Here is a 12905-nt window from a genome sequence, read left to right as displayed (position 1 = left end):
TTTCTGTGGAATCTGTGAAGCAGAGGTAGATGCAGGCAATTTAGGGGAGGAGGCTGCTGGTCCTGATGATGTGGATGCCTGAGGGGACAAAACTCTCCTCATGGCATTGAAGGCTCCCCTGTTCTGATACAAAGGAACCCCTGGATCCGAAGAAACAAAAGATTCCCTTGGCACCAAAACGGTGGCCTCTGAGCCAGAGGTAGGTGCCAAACTCACCTGTGCCGAAGCTCCGTGAGGCAACGTCTGAACCATAAAATCTGTTCAACTATCCTCCGCGGACCCAACCAGTGAGTGTCGGCTCCTAGACTCCTCAGTCGGCACCGAGGAAGTCTTGAGTAGTCAGAACCGATAATCCTGGAGCAGGTGTCGGTTCCGACGGTTCCACAATCATCAGCTCTGAGTACTCTGGCTCTGAAGCCTCGAGTCGGACCGGAGGAAGGAACAGTAGTAGGAGGGAGAGTTCTGGTAGGTTCCAAAGCCCCAGGGGTCAGCCCCGACAACAACTTGGCCAGCGCTGGTGTCTGCAGAAGCCTCTGCCATACTATCCATGTGCATGTCTGAAAGTCTTGAGGACAGAGAAGATGTGACAGAAGAGGCCACGGATTGTTATATTGCAGACTTCAAGGTAGGATATACCAGCTCCTGCCAACAACAAACATCGACTCCAAAGCTAGTGGCGCCGAGGTCGATAGTTTCTCAACCCTGGATTTACTGGTCGATGAACTTTTCTTCGGCTCTGACCACACAGAAGATGTTTTAGAAAATCTGGATTGTTTGTCATGTGTATCACCCTTATCTAGTCATCCATGGAAAGAGGGCTTTACCAACCCCCTTGCTATAAGTTTGCTCTTTCTTTCATACATCACACTGGAACTAAAGGAGTGGCATAATGAGCAGTCCTCTTGAAGGTGAACCTCACCCAAACAGTAAACGCACTCAGAGTGTCCATCTGTGATGGACATCTTTTGCCCACATTTAGGACATTTTTTAAAACCAGATTTAGACTTCTCTTTTTCCTGCTGAGACATAATGACAATCCACAAAAAACAACCACTAACATACTTATATAAAGATTATTCTATCTAATTTTAACAGGCTAAATAAACAGTCTAACAGTTGCATATTAAAAGAAAAATGCCCTAATAAAAACGGGCTTAAGAAATTAAGGAAATTAGCCTTTTAAAACACCAGGCTATTCAGAAAAAAACACACTAGTAAGTAAATATGTATATATACATTTGTCTAATAATTCACACTAACCATGGGAAGGGAGATAACAAGGCCTAACAAAAACGGCCACAAAGGAGACTAGGAACTTATAACAAAAAGTGCACAAGCACTTTGACTAACACTCCTAAACTAAGCTAAATACTTAACTACTCTAATCCTAACTACTAATGACAACAATCTAAGAAATAGAAAGAGAAATACTCAAAGTTTCACTGGCCGGAGCTGGTGAAATGCCAGATCTGTTGCAGCGGCAAATGAGATCTGGGGAAAGCACCAGTGCATCATGGGATAGGGAGTATGCCACAAGCTGGTTGAAGACATCGAGCTTTTGCATTTGGCCGACTGGGAGCTAAGGATCGGCTCTGAACCCATCAGTAAGAATAAAGGCGAGAGAGAACAACTTCACATCAGAATGTTAGTTTCAGTTAGGAAAATAGCAGCCAGAAAGTTAGTGATGCAGACAAATAGTGAGAGAGATTTAAGAAGAATAGAAGCAATAAAGCCTGAGCAGTAGCTGGTATAGAAGCAGAGAAGGAATTAGAACTTTAGGATCTTGCAGTCTGTGAGGGATTGAAATGTGACAGAAGAGGAAGACCTGAGCATTAGGCAGACTTTATGCAGGAGCAGAGCCATGTATTTTTGAGATGATTTTTTGAAGAGGCTTTGAAATGGGTTAAATCAGGCACAGACCTGGTAGCTAGAGGTAGTGAATTCCAATGTATAGAGACAGAGAATGAATACAGAGGGTAACCAGGTTTTCTTGTGGGTTTTGAGATAGCTAAGAGATTTTTGTCTTCTGATCGTAGGGATCGATTTGATGTGTAAGGTGTAACTAGTTTGGCTAGTGCAGGGTAGGCAGTAGGCTTAAAAATAAGGTTTTGCAAGGTGGATAGCTGAATAAAGGCAAGTTGGTTAGGTAGTTCAAGCCAGTTTAATTCTATGAGTGGTTTACAGTGGTGTGTGTGATATTTAGAGTTTGTGGCAAACTTTGCAACTTTGTTGTAGCACTGTTCCAACTTGCTTAGGGTAGAATTTCGTAAGTTAGTTAAGATAGGGGCACCATAAAGAAGGGAGGGAAATAAAATATTTTTTGCAAGGGTAGTTTTGATTTCTGCAGTAAAGAAATGTTTGTTTCTATATAAAAGAGTCCCCGTTTTTGATGAGTTTTCTTTATATTTTGCTGTATATGGGGGGGTCAAATGAAAGTTTATTGTCAATGATAACACCTAGAAGTTTGGTTTACTGTACTACTTCTATGGCAGTGTTGTCAGATGCAAGGATGTTGAAATGATCAGTGACAGGGGAGGTGTTTTTGGGATGAAAGAGTACTAGTTTGGTCTTTTTTGGATTAAGAAAGAGTTGGGCATTTCTTAGCCAGGATTTGACTGCTATAAAGGAAAGTTGAGTTTTTGAGAGTAGTTCTGGTAGTGATTGAGCAGTGCAGATTATGGTGGAATCATCAGTGTACCGAATGACAGTCCCAGGGTGAGAGGCAGTGTGAAGGTTGTTTGTGAAAAAGTTGAAGAGTAGGGGTCCTAGGATAGAGCCTTGGGGGACTCCAGTAGGTTTGTGGAGAAAGGGTGAAAGTTTGCTGGACCATATCACTGCTTGTTTACGATCCTTGAGGTAGCTCTGAAACCATTTTACTGTGTTATGTGAGAAGCCTAAGTTAGACTGTGTTCAAAAGTAAGGGGTGAGACACCGTCAAAGACTTGGGAGAGATCAAGGAATACTAAGGCTGTATAGCATCCTGCATCTCTGGCCTTGTTCACGGTGTCTGCAAAAGATAATAGGGCTGTAGCTGTGCTGTGACTAGATCTGAAGCCATGTTGGGTTTTGGTTAAAAGATTGTTTTGCAATAAATATTGTATTACCTGCTGATGAATACCTGTCTTGAGAAAAAAAAAAATTATATATATGTGTGTGTGTGTGCGTGTGTGTGTGTGTGTGTGTATGTATATATATATATATATATATATATATATATATATATATATATATATATATATATATATATATATATATATATATATACATATATATGTATGTATAGAGAGAGAGAGATAAATATATAGATATATTTTACATTAACCTATACCTGTGTGTGTGTATCACAGATATATATATATATATATATATATATATAAAATCCAAATAAAGCCAAGCAGCAGATACAACCATGCAGCATCAAAACACCAGAGATTCAGTTATAAAAAAGTAGAACTTTAATGTGTACACTGGTAAGCGCTTTCACTTGTGGTTTCTTCAGACCATTAATGAAATCACACACTCTTAACAGCTCTCTCTAATATATTCAAAAACAGCCATTCAAAGCTTCCAAGCAATTATTCCATCACTAACAATAGTAGAGTTAAAGCAACAACGCAATAATAAGGCACTCTGTTTTCATTATTGAAAGCAAAGTTATACTATGCATAACAAAATGTACATATCTAAAGATAAATATATAATAGTTTAGATAAAATACATATATTAATTAAAAGACTTTCAACTCCAAGATTTCATAAAATATATATATATATATATAATGTATGCATACGTAAAAATTCTGTGCACAAAAATTAGAACTGAAACATTTCATAACACTTCACATGAATTAAAACTGATGAACCTGTCTAACATAGATTCATTATACACATCAAAAATTCCAAATTACCTAAACAAATATAAGGAGCGGAAAACTCAGCTGACATGTAACCTCCTGGACTTCAGGATAGGTTTCAGGGAGGCTCTCACATTTAATCCTCTCCCTCTATCTGCTCTAAGCCTTAAAATCAATTTAATTTCCCCTCCCTTCAGTGCAATTTCTATCATCTCCTTCCCCGGCAAGGGGTATTATATCTATTACCATAAACTTAAAATTATGGTCTTCTCCTTCTGCCATTACATGTTTGGCAAGAGCATTCATGGAGGATCTAATTCTGATAGCATACAAATGTTCCCTTATCCTATTTTTAAGCATCCTGTCGGTCTTGCCAACATAGAAAGACCGGCAGGTATCACATACCGCAAGATATACTACATGTGAGGTGGTACAATCTGCCAAAATAGTAAAACTATAACTCTGCCCTGTATCCGGGTGCACAAATTTACCACTTGGATCTAGGTATCTACAGTAACTACATTCTCCACAAGGAAGTGTACCCATGCCTTGCTTATGTCCAGAGTCATGCCTATCAAAGGGTTGACAAAGAATCCTTTTTAAGTTGGGTTTATTCTTAAACCTAAATCTCGGTATGTCACCCACAATATTCTTAATATTAGGGTTGATAGTTAATATCCTCCAGTGCTTACTGATTATATCGTAAACTATCTTATTATCTGTAGTGAAGAACATGGGTACCCTAACCTCATTAGAGTGAGTCACAGGGATGCTCCTTGTATCATGTTCAAATATATTGGAAAAGTAAGGGCTGGCTCTCCCTTGTCTAAGGGAATCTATTTCATATAACCCATCATTGATCTCAACACTACTATAGCCTCGCTTCACAAGTCTTTCCTTTAGGGTATTCAGCTCTGAGCGGAATCCCATATCAGATGCATTTAGCTGGGAGACTCGTATCCCTTGCCCTTTAACTATGTTCTTAAATGTATAATGAGGGTGCATACTGCGTCTGTGTAGGAAGGTGTTCTTGTAACGTTTTTTCCTATAGATGCCTGTGTTGACAAATCCATTCTCTAGTCTTTCAACATAAGCATCTAAATATTCTATTTTATTATAAGAGAATGCCATTGTAAACTTTAAATAATTAGTCATGCTATTCATAATGAAGGTATTTAATTGATTAATGGCCCCGGTCCAAATAAAAAAGACATCATCCACGAAATGGCGATAGAAAGGGATATGTCTCCTGAAGGCATACATAGAGAACAACTGATCTTCCTCCCAAAGGGCCAGGAACATGTTGGCGTAGCTATTGGCACAGGATGTGCCCATAGCCACGCCATCATGCTGTAAATACATGACCTGGTCGAACAGGAAGATGTTGTTCTCAAGGACAACCTCCAGGAATAAACATATTAAATCTGTCTTTCCCCATACTCACTGTGTCTAATTAAATAGTAGTTAATAGATTCAATGCCTACATTATTGGGAATAACAGTAAATAAAGATTGAACATCTAAGGTGACAAAAAGCAAATTCATACCCAAATCTAGATCACTGGTAAAGCTATATAGGTCCAGAAGAAACTGCCTAGTGTCCATCAGAACTACAGGATTTAAATCTAGTACTGGCCGAAGGAACCTTTCCACATATATTGAAAAAGGTTCTGTGCACCAACTCCTACCTGAGACAGTGGGTCTCATGGGTGGGTTTTTCCCATCTTTATGAATCTTGGGTAAACCCTGTATAGCTGGTATCACAGGGTACTCTACTTCTAGAAATCTACATAGCTCTAGGGTTATATGGCTACTTTTGACCATATCACCCAGCATCATATAGATCCTGTGCTTCATGGCATTAACCTGTACATTACTAATGACAGTATAGTATTTGGAATCACTAAGCATATCCTTCATGGAACATTGGTAGCCATCCCTGTCCATAATTACAACTGGCCCACCTTTGTCGGCCGGTCTAATGACAATATATCATCCTGCAATCTTTTTCCGCTCCTTAAAACTCAAATTATATTTGATTTTATTCCCTCCTCTCCTAGAATTCTCATTAATAAAACATTTATGCAAGTCACCCTCAACTAGTTTATAAAAAGCCTCTACTAATAAATGATGCATACACATACTTACACACATATATAGAAAAAAAGACATATATAAATATATATAAAAACACGCCATGAGTATGAATACTCTTTGTATATTTTAATCAGACGAATCACATTCTATAATATATACAGATATAATGGCTTGTCAATCAAGACTGTTACCCTGATGCAAGTGTTGGATGCAACCTGATGGCCAAGCCTGATTCACTTAACATACAGCCTGTAATTTGACACAATAAAACCCTCTAAATTGAAAGAGAGGAAAAACACCAAAACTGCAGAAAAAAGTTATGTCTTACTATAATGTTCCATCTGTGTTGTTCATCTTCTTTCACTCATCACTGATGGGGTTTGGTTCCGTGCCCTCGGAACAGAGACGGCCTTTTTACCAAGCTTGCGCCAGCCAAAAATGCTCTTGAGCTAAGTCTCTACCCAGAACGCCCTTCTCCCTGTTACCTCAGACCAAGTTTGCTAGAAAAAAGGAAATAAAGCAGAGGCCACTTCTGCGCAAACACGTAAAGGCATCACTTACTCCAAAAGCACCCCCCAGGAGCCTTTGGAGGGAGATGGAGGGTGGGAAGTGATGAATGAAAGAAGATGAACAACACAGATGGAATGTTATGGTGAGACATAACTTCTTCGTCTGATGTTGTTAATCTGCTTTCCATTCATCACTGATGTCCCAAGCTACCTTGAGGTCCATGGGCGGCCCTTATGGAAGAACATTCCTGAGTACTACTGAGCCAAAGGCAGCTCTCCCTCTGGAGACAGGTCCAATTTGTAATGATTGATAAAGGTATGAGGCTTAGCCCAAGTAGCTGCTGCGCAGATGTCATCCATGGAAGCCCTGGAATGGAAAGCTACAGATGTTGCCATAGATCTAGTGGAGTGAGCTTTAACTTTTGCCATAGGTTCATTATTGAGGGAATAGATGAAACGTATGCAGTCCTTTAGCCAATTTGATAATGTAACTTTGGAAACAGCATCTCCCATTCTGGGCCCAAAAAAAGAGATGAAAAGTTGTTCAGATTTAGTGATAGGTTTGGTTCTGTCTAAGTAAAACCTCACTTGTCTATGTACATCCAAGGAGTGAAGTCAGTAGTCTCCTCTGCTGGCAAAATTTGGGAAGAATACCTGTAGGTCAATAGTCTGGTTTATGGAGAATTCAGAAACAACTTTGGGAACAAAGGATGGATTCGTCCGAAGTGATACTCTGTCTTTATGGAAGACCAGATAGGGCCTCTTGATACATAATGCAGCTCCAAGACTCTTCTGGCAGATGTGATGGCTACCAAGAACAAAGATTTCCAAAACAAAAACTTTAGGTCAGACTTCGCAGCAGGTTCAAAATGTTTTTGAGTCAAAGACTGGAGGACTAAAGTGAAATTCCATGATTCCAGAGATTGTCTGACAGGAGGCCTAATATGAGAGGTCCCCTTAAAAAAGGCCTTGCATAGACATAATGAAATAAGGGGGATGCCATCTATGCCAATGTGGAAATTAGAAATTACCACCAGGTGTACCCATACAGTAGAGGCAGAGGCCCCATTATCGAAATTACCACCAGGTGTACCCATACAGTAGTGGCAGAGGCCCGATTATCAAAAAACGTAACCAAGTATTGAAGTACCGCAGTTACTGGAGACGAATACGGGTCTAGCATGTTATCCTTGGACCAGATGGAGAACCTTTTCCATTTATCCTGATATAGTCTTCTGGTGGATGGTTTATGAGAGACCAGAATAATGTCTCAAACAGGCGAGGGGAGATTAGCGTGCCTGGCAACTAATGAAAGTGGAGAAACCAAGCTCTCAGCTTGAGACTGGACAGATTTGGGTGGCTCAAACCTTGGGGGTGAGTAATCAGATCTAGAAGAGGGTCCAGAATCCATGACGGGTATACCAGGTGAGGCAAAAGGAAGGAGAATCAAACTTGCTGGGGCCAGAACAGAGCTATGAAGATCATCTTGCATCTCAACCGAAGAGCTTTCTTTAGAAATTGTGGAATCAGGGGAATGGAAGGATAAGCATAAAGAAGTCCTGTGGTCCAATCGTGGATTAGAAGGTCCCTCGGGGACTTCCCCTCTGGGGGAAGTAGGGAGAAATAGCTGCTGTACTTGTTGTTCAATGGGAAAGCGAAAAGATTGCAGCAAGGTTGGCCCCAGTGGCTGAAAAGTTCTGTCACCACCTTGGGATTGAGGGACCACTCTTGAGGCAGGAGGATGCATCTGCTCAGTTTGTCCACAATAACATTGAAGCTCCCGGGTATGCATTGCTATCAGAAAGCGGTTGGAAGCTATTGCCTCATTGCCAAATTCTCATGGCTTCTTGACACAGGGAATAGGGCTTGGTTCCTCCTTGCCTGTTGATATACCAGACCACTGACACAGTTGAATTGCAATTGTCCCAGAAGGGAGAGCTGAATGAAAGGCCTGCAACGCTAACAGCACAGCTCTTAGTTCCAGAACATTGATGTGCAGGTGGGCCTCTGAAATGGACCATGTGCCTTAGACAGTCTTTTCCTGGAAATGCTCCCCCAACCAGGGAAGCATCCGTGGTCACAATGGCTCTGGGCTGAGGGGACTGAAATGGGCGACTCCACAGTTCTACGTCTGGCTTCATCCACCAAAGAAGGTACTGTTTGCAGAATGTAGTTATTTCAATCTGATAACAGAGGGGATGATAGTTTGGGAACCACTGACAAAGGAGAAGCCACTGCAGAATTTGCATATGCAGCTTTGCTAGAGGGACTATTGGAATTGAAGCTGCCATAGATCCTTGGGCTTGAAGGACTTCTCTTGCTGAAACTTTTGTTTGACAAAGTATCACTCGGAGCTGGAGCCTCAATCGGTGGAGTCTGTGATTTGGGAGTGATACTAGACAGGCATGGGTGTTGAACACTGCTCCAATTAATTTTATTTGTTGTGTAGGAGTGAGATTTGATTTCTCCCAATGTATTGTTATTCCCAACGATTTTGTCAGAGAGAGACTATAATGCAGGGCTGTTACCAGAAGATGCTTGGTGGGGGTCGGTGAGGAGCCAGTATTCCAAATATGGAAACACCCGGAATCCTTGTAGTCTCAAGTGAGCTGTAATTACTGCCTTACATTTTGGGAACAGTCTGAGGGCTGTAGAGAGACCGAACGGCAGGGCTCGAAATTGATTATGACTGGCCCCTAGCTGGAAGTGAAGCAGGCTCCTGGAGCATTTGTCCATCTTAATGTGGTAATACACATCATGGAGTTCTACTGAGCACATCCAATCGCCTTCCCTTAAAAAGGGGAGCATGGACTGAACCGTGACCATCTGGAATTTGGTTTGGGCGACAGACTTGTTTAAGCTGTTGAGATCTAAAATGGGTGTCCAGTCCCCTGTCTTTTTTGGCACCAAAAAGAATCTCGAGTAAAATCTGGATCTGCGCTGGTCTGGTGGGACTGGTTGGATGACTCTTTTGAGACAGCGTTATAATCTCTGAAGCTGCTTCTTCCCTTTGATTGGATGGAACGTCAGGAAGTTTTCTTGGAAAATCTAGCTGACAAGAAAGGGGAATGGTGTAACCTCTGGTGATGATACTCTGCACCCAATGATTGGTGGTGATAGATTGCCAGGCAGCTTGGTGCAGAGAGAAACGACCCCCAAACTGCTTCCAGAGGTAAGCAATTGGGCTGCTCCTCAGGAGCGCTGATAAGGCTGTCCAGAGAAATAGTCCCTGGAGCCTTGGTTACGAGGGCCCCCTCTGCCTCTACAGGGTGTCTTCCAGAATTGTTACGTCCTCTGCCTCTGGGGGTATCATCACCACATGCAGCATCGAAAGGACCCTGAGATTTCTTACGCCACATTTTCCCACTCCTCTGATTTCTGGAGAAGATACGTTAAGGATTGGAAAACCGTAGGCCTATGGCAGACAGGGTCTTTCCATCTTACTCACACCTGGCTAGTGTGTCCTTCACTTTGGAGCCAAAAAGGGATGAAGCTTCGATGGGAGCATTCAGAAAGGAAGACCTGAAGGGATCAGTGAGGTCACAAATGTGCATCCAGGCATGACGCCTCATAACAATGCCCGAACCCGCTGCTCTAGCTGCCACTTCGGTCACATGTGACAGCTATCTCATGGACGAGTGGGATATTGATTCCAGGGTTGCAAGCTGTGAGGCCACTTTGTCCCTGACCTCATCAGACAATTGCCCTGCTACCGTCCCAGAGAGTTTGGAGATCATGTCCCTCTGCAGCCTCATAAAATGTGCCAAATAATTCAGGGACCATATAGCAAAGGTCCCGGATGCAAAAACATGCTTTCCCAGTCTGTCCACTGCTCGGGACTCCCTGTTGGGTGGGTAGACAGTGGGACTTTCCTCAGCCAAGTCCTTTTTTGTGGTCGCCACCACCAGAGCATCAACTGGTAATCCTTTGGACCAATACGGGTACTCCTCGGGAGGGGAAAGAATTTTGTCTGGTCCCTGAGTGATCACCTCAGTGGAATCAGGGTTCTTCCAAGCATGCTGCACGACGAGCTGGATGAGCTTGTCAGCAGGAGGGGGTCACCCAAGAGGTAGAAGGCCGGGCACAAAAAGCATGCAGGAACACGTACTCCTCAGACGAAGGGTTGTAGGGCTTCCAGTTACCTCTCTGCTTCAACATTTCCAAGATGTCTCCAAAGGAGACATCAGGAGGTCACCGTGGAGACCCTTTCACCATCATCGCAATCAGTGTCTTCCGTTAAGAACTCCTTGGGTGAGTCCATGTGCTTCCTCTTGCAAGTCTTCTTTCGAGGGGGCTCCTCAGTGGGTGTCTCTGAGGAGGACTCAGAAGAGTGGGGACCCTGAAAAGGGGTGTCCTGCGGCTTCTCTGCCCAGTGCCCTGGGGGGGTGGTCTGTGAAAGCTGGTAGCTCAGGGGAGAAAGCTGGGGTTCTGACATCAAAGAAGTGCCATAAGCAAGAGCCCTCAACATCACACGGGAGGCAGGCCCGCCCGAAGAGGGATGGGAGACTGGACCTGAAAAAGACAACCTCAGGACAGTGGTCACACCCCGCTCCGTACCCACCCCCACAGATGGAGCCTCAAACAGAATTGGCGCGATCGCGGCTCTGTACCCCGGACCGACAAGCCCATCCCCCAATCCCCAAATTGAGGAAGGACTGGTTCAGCGGGAACCGAATAATAAAGGGACAAACTCAGCGCTGGAGTGAGATGCACTGTAGGTGCCGAGGTGATGGGTTCCAAGAAAGATGTTGGAGCACAAGGCTTCGGAAATGAGATGGTCGAAGGAGGAGTGTAAGATGGAGTCCGTGGATAAGACAACCCAAGTCCTGCAGGTGGATGGGTCTTAGAAAGAGAGGGGATCCCCCTGGCTAACAACAGTGGGTCTACAAGATGCACCACGTCATGTTCAGACAGGCTCCTGGTGGATCTAGTGGATACTCTGGATAAGGTAGTCAGGACGTTCGATGAAGGGACTATATTCTTGGCCCAGAAACAAATCAATGGAAGGGGAGTATTGGGTGCATGGTGCAAGTCTCTAGTTTTGAGACTAGAAATAAAGGCGTCAAATCCAGTGAGGTCGGTACAACGCTCGATGGTGAAGTGCCACTCAGAGCTGAAATGGTCGGTTCCAAAATGGAAGCTAATGGAGTGAAGGTATGCCCTGAGCCGAAGTGGCCACAGTTGCTGTTAAAGAAAAAATATACTTTAAAAATTATCAATACACGGTAGATTCAGGTTAAGGCACTTTAATCTTGCAGCAAGGAGACAAAAACGTGCTAATACAGAGTTTGTCTGACTAGAATCAGGAAATGCAAGCATTTTTATACATTTTCTAATAAGACATTGCCTACCAAGCTGACGTAGTGAATCACAAGTTTTGTCATCATCATTTTGTAGTGATTGTTTTTACAATATTCTGCTTGTACTATCAATTTTTGTGAGAAACTTCCGAAGAAAAAGCTACCACCGGTTAGATATATGCAATGTTACCATTCAAGGTACTATGGCTAATTTGAGCACAAAGCAAGTATAGATTGCAGTTCATTTCTCCAACAGTCCTTTGTCTATGTTATCTCTAACTTTTGCAGCTGTGCATGTTCTCATTCTTCGAACACAGCTGATTGTTCAAAATCATTACATTACAGAATATGGCATTGTTAATTCATTTCTTCCTGACGTAGCAGATAATCACCTGCTTCTCAAGTACATTTCCAAAAGGCATAAACATGAATATTGTTGTGCTAGCAATTACTAGGTCAGAGGGCATCTTGCAAGTTTCAGAAAACACACTGCAGTTTCAAAAAGCATCTTTTAGTCTCATATGAAACTTAACTGTATATAAAATAGTGCATATAAAATAGAATGAAAAACGTTGTTAACTTATTTAGCTTCTAATCAGCATTAAGCACACACATTAATACATATTTTTCTGACATTTCCCCCGTTAATACTTTTTAATTCTATTTTCAAACGAATAAACAGTTTGCTTCTTCTCCTAACCTCTTCCGTTCAGGATTTGCAGTTAAGAGAGTCATTCAGTTTAAACTTATGAAAGTGTTTCACATTTCAACAATTCTTCAATTTCAGTACTTTGATACAAAGTTTCAGAAACTGATATATATATAAATTCTTTGATTAACTTTTTCATGCAGGGAATACCACAACAAATGCATGCTCCTAATAGGAGTAATCTCACACAAATGGCAATCAGGATGTTCATTAGGATGGAACCCCACCCCCCAAACAAATTCTGGAAAAAGTCCGTCAGAGGGTTTGGGCCTGGTTTGGTCATGGTCGACACTTGCTGGATCACCTCAAGATGGTCGTTTATTTCGTGCTGGTTGTCAGGAATGTACGAACAGCATTCTTCTTTTATTAAAGCGCACGTACCACCTCTCGCCGCTAGGATGAAGTCAAGAGCCATGCGGTTCTGAAGCACCACAGCTC

At 42.5% G+C, this 12905-nt stretch overlaps 1 protein-coding gene across 1 annotated transcript in view; it reads right to left on the bottom strand.

The window, feature by feature from the left end:
* HS1BP3 (HCLS1 binding protein 3) overlaps positions 1-12905 on the bottom strand; it is a 1094679-nt gene that overhangs the window by 935626 nt on the left and 146148 nt on the right. The gene's annotated exons all lie outside the window — the stretch shown is intronic.

Source organism: Protopterus annectens, chromosome 7.part0 (assembly GCF_019279795.1).
Source record: "Protopterus annectens isolate FY-2018-M chromosome 7.part0, PAN1.0, whole genome shotgun sequence".
Classification (NCBI taxonomy): Eukaryota; Metazoa; Chordata; order Ceratodontiformes; family Protopteridae; genus Protopterus; species Protopterus annectens.
This window is presented reverse-complemented; position numbering and strand designations above follow the sequence as displayed.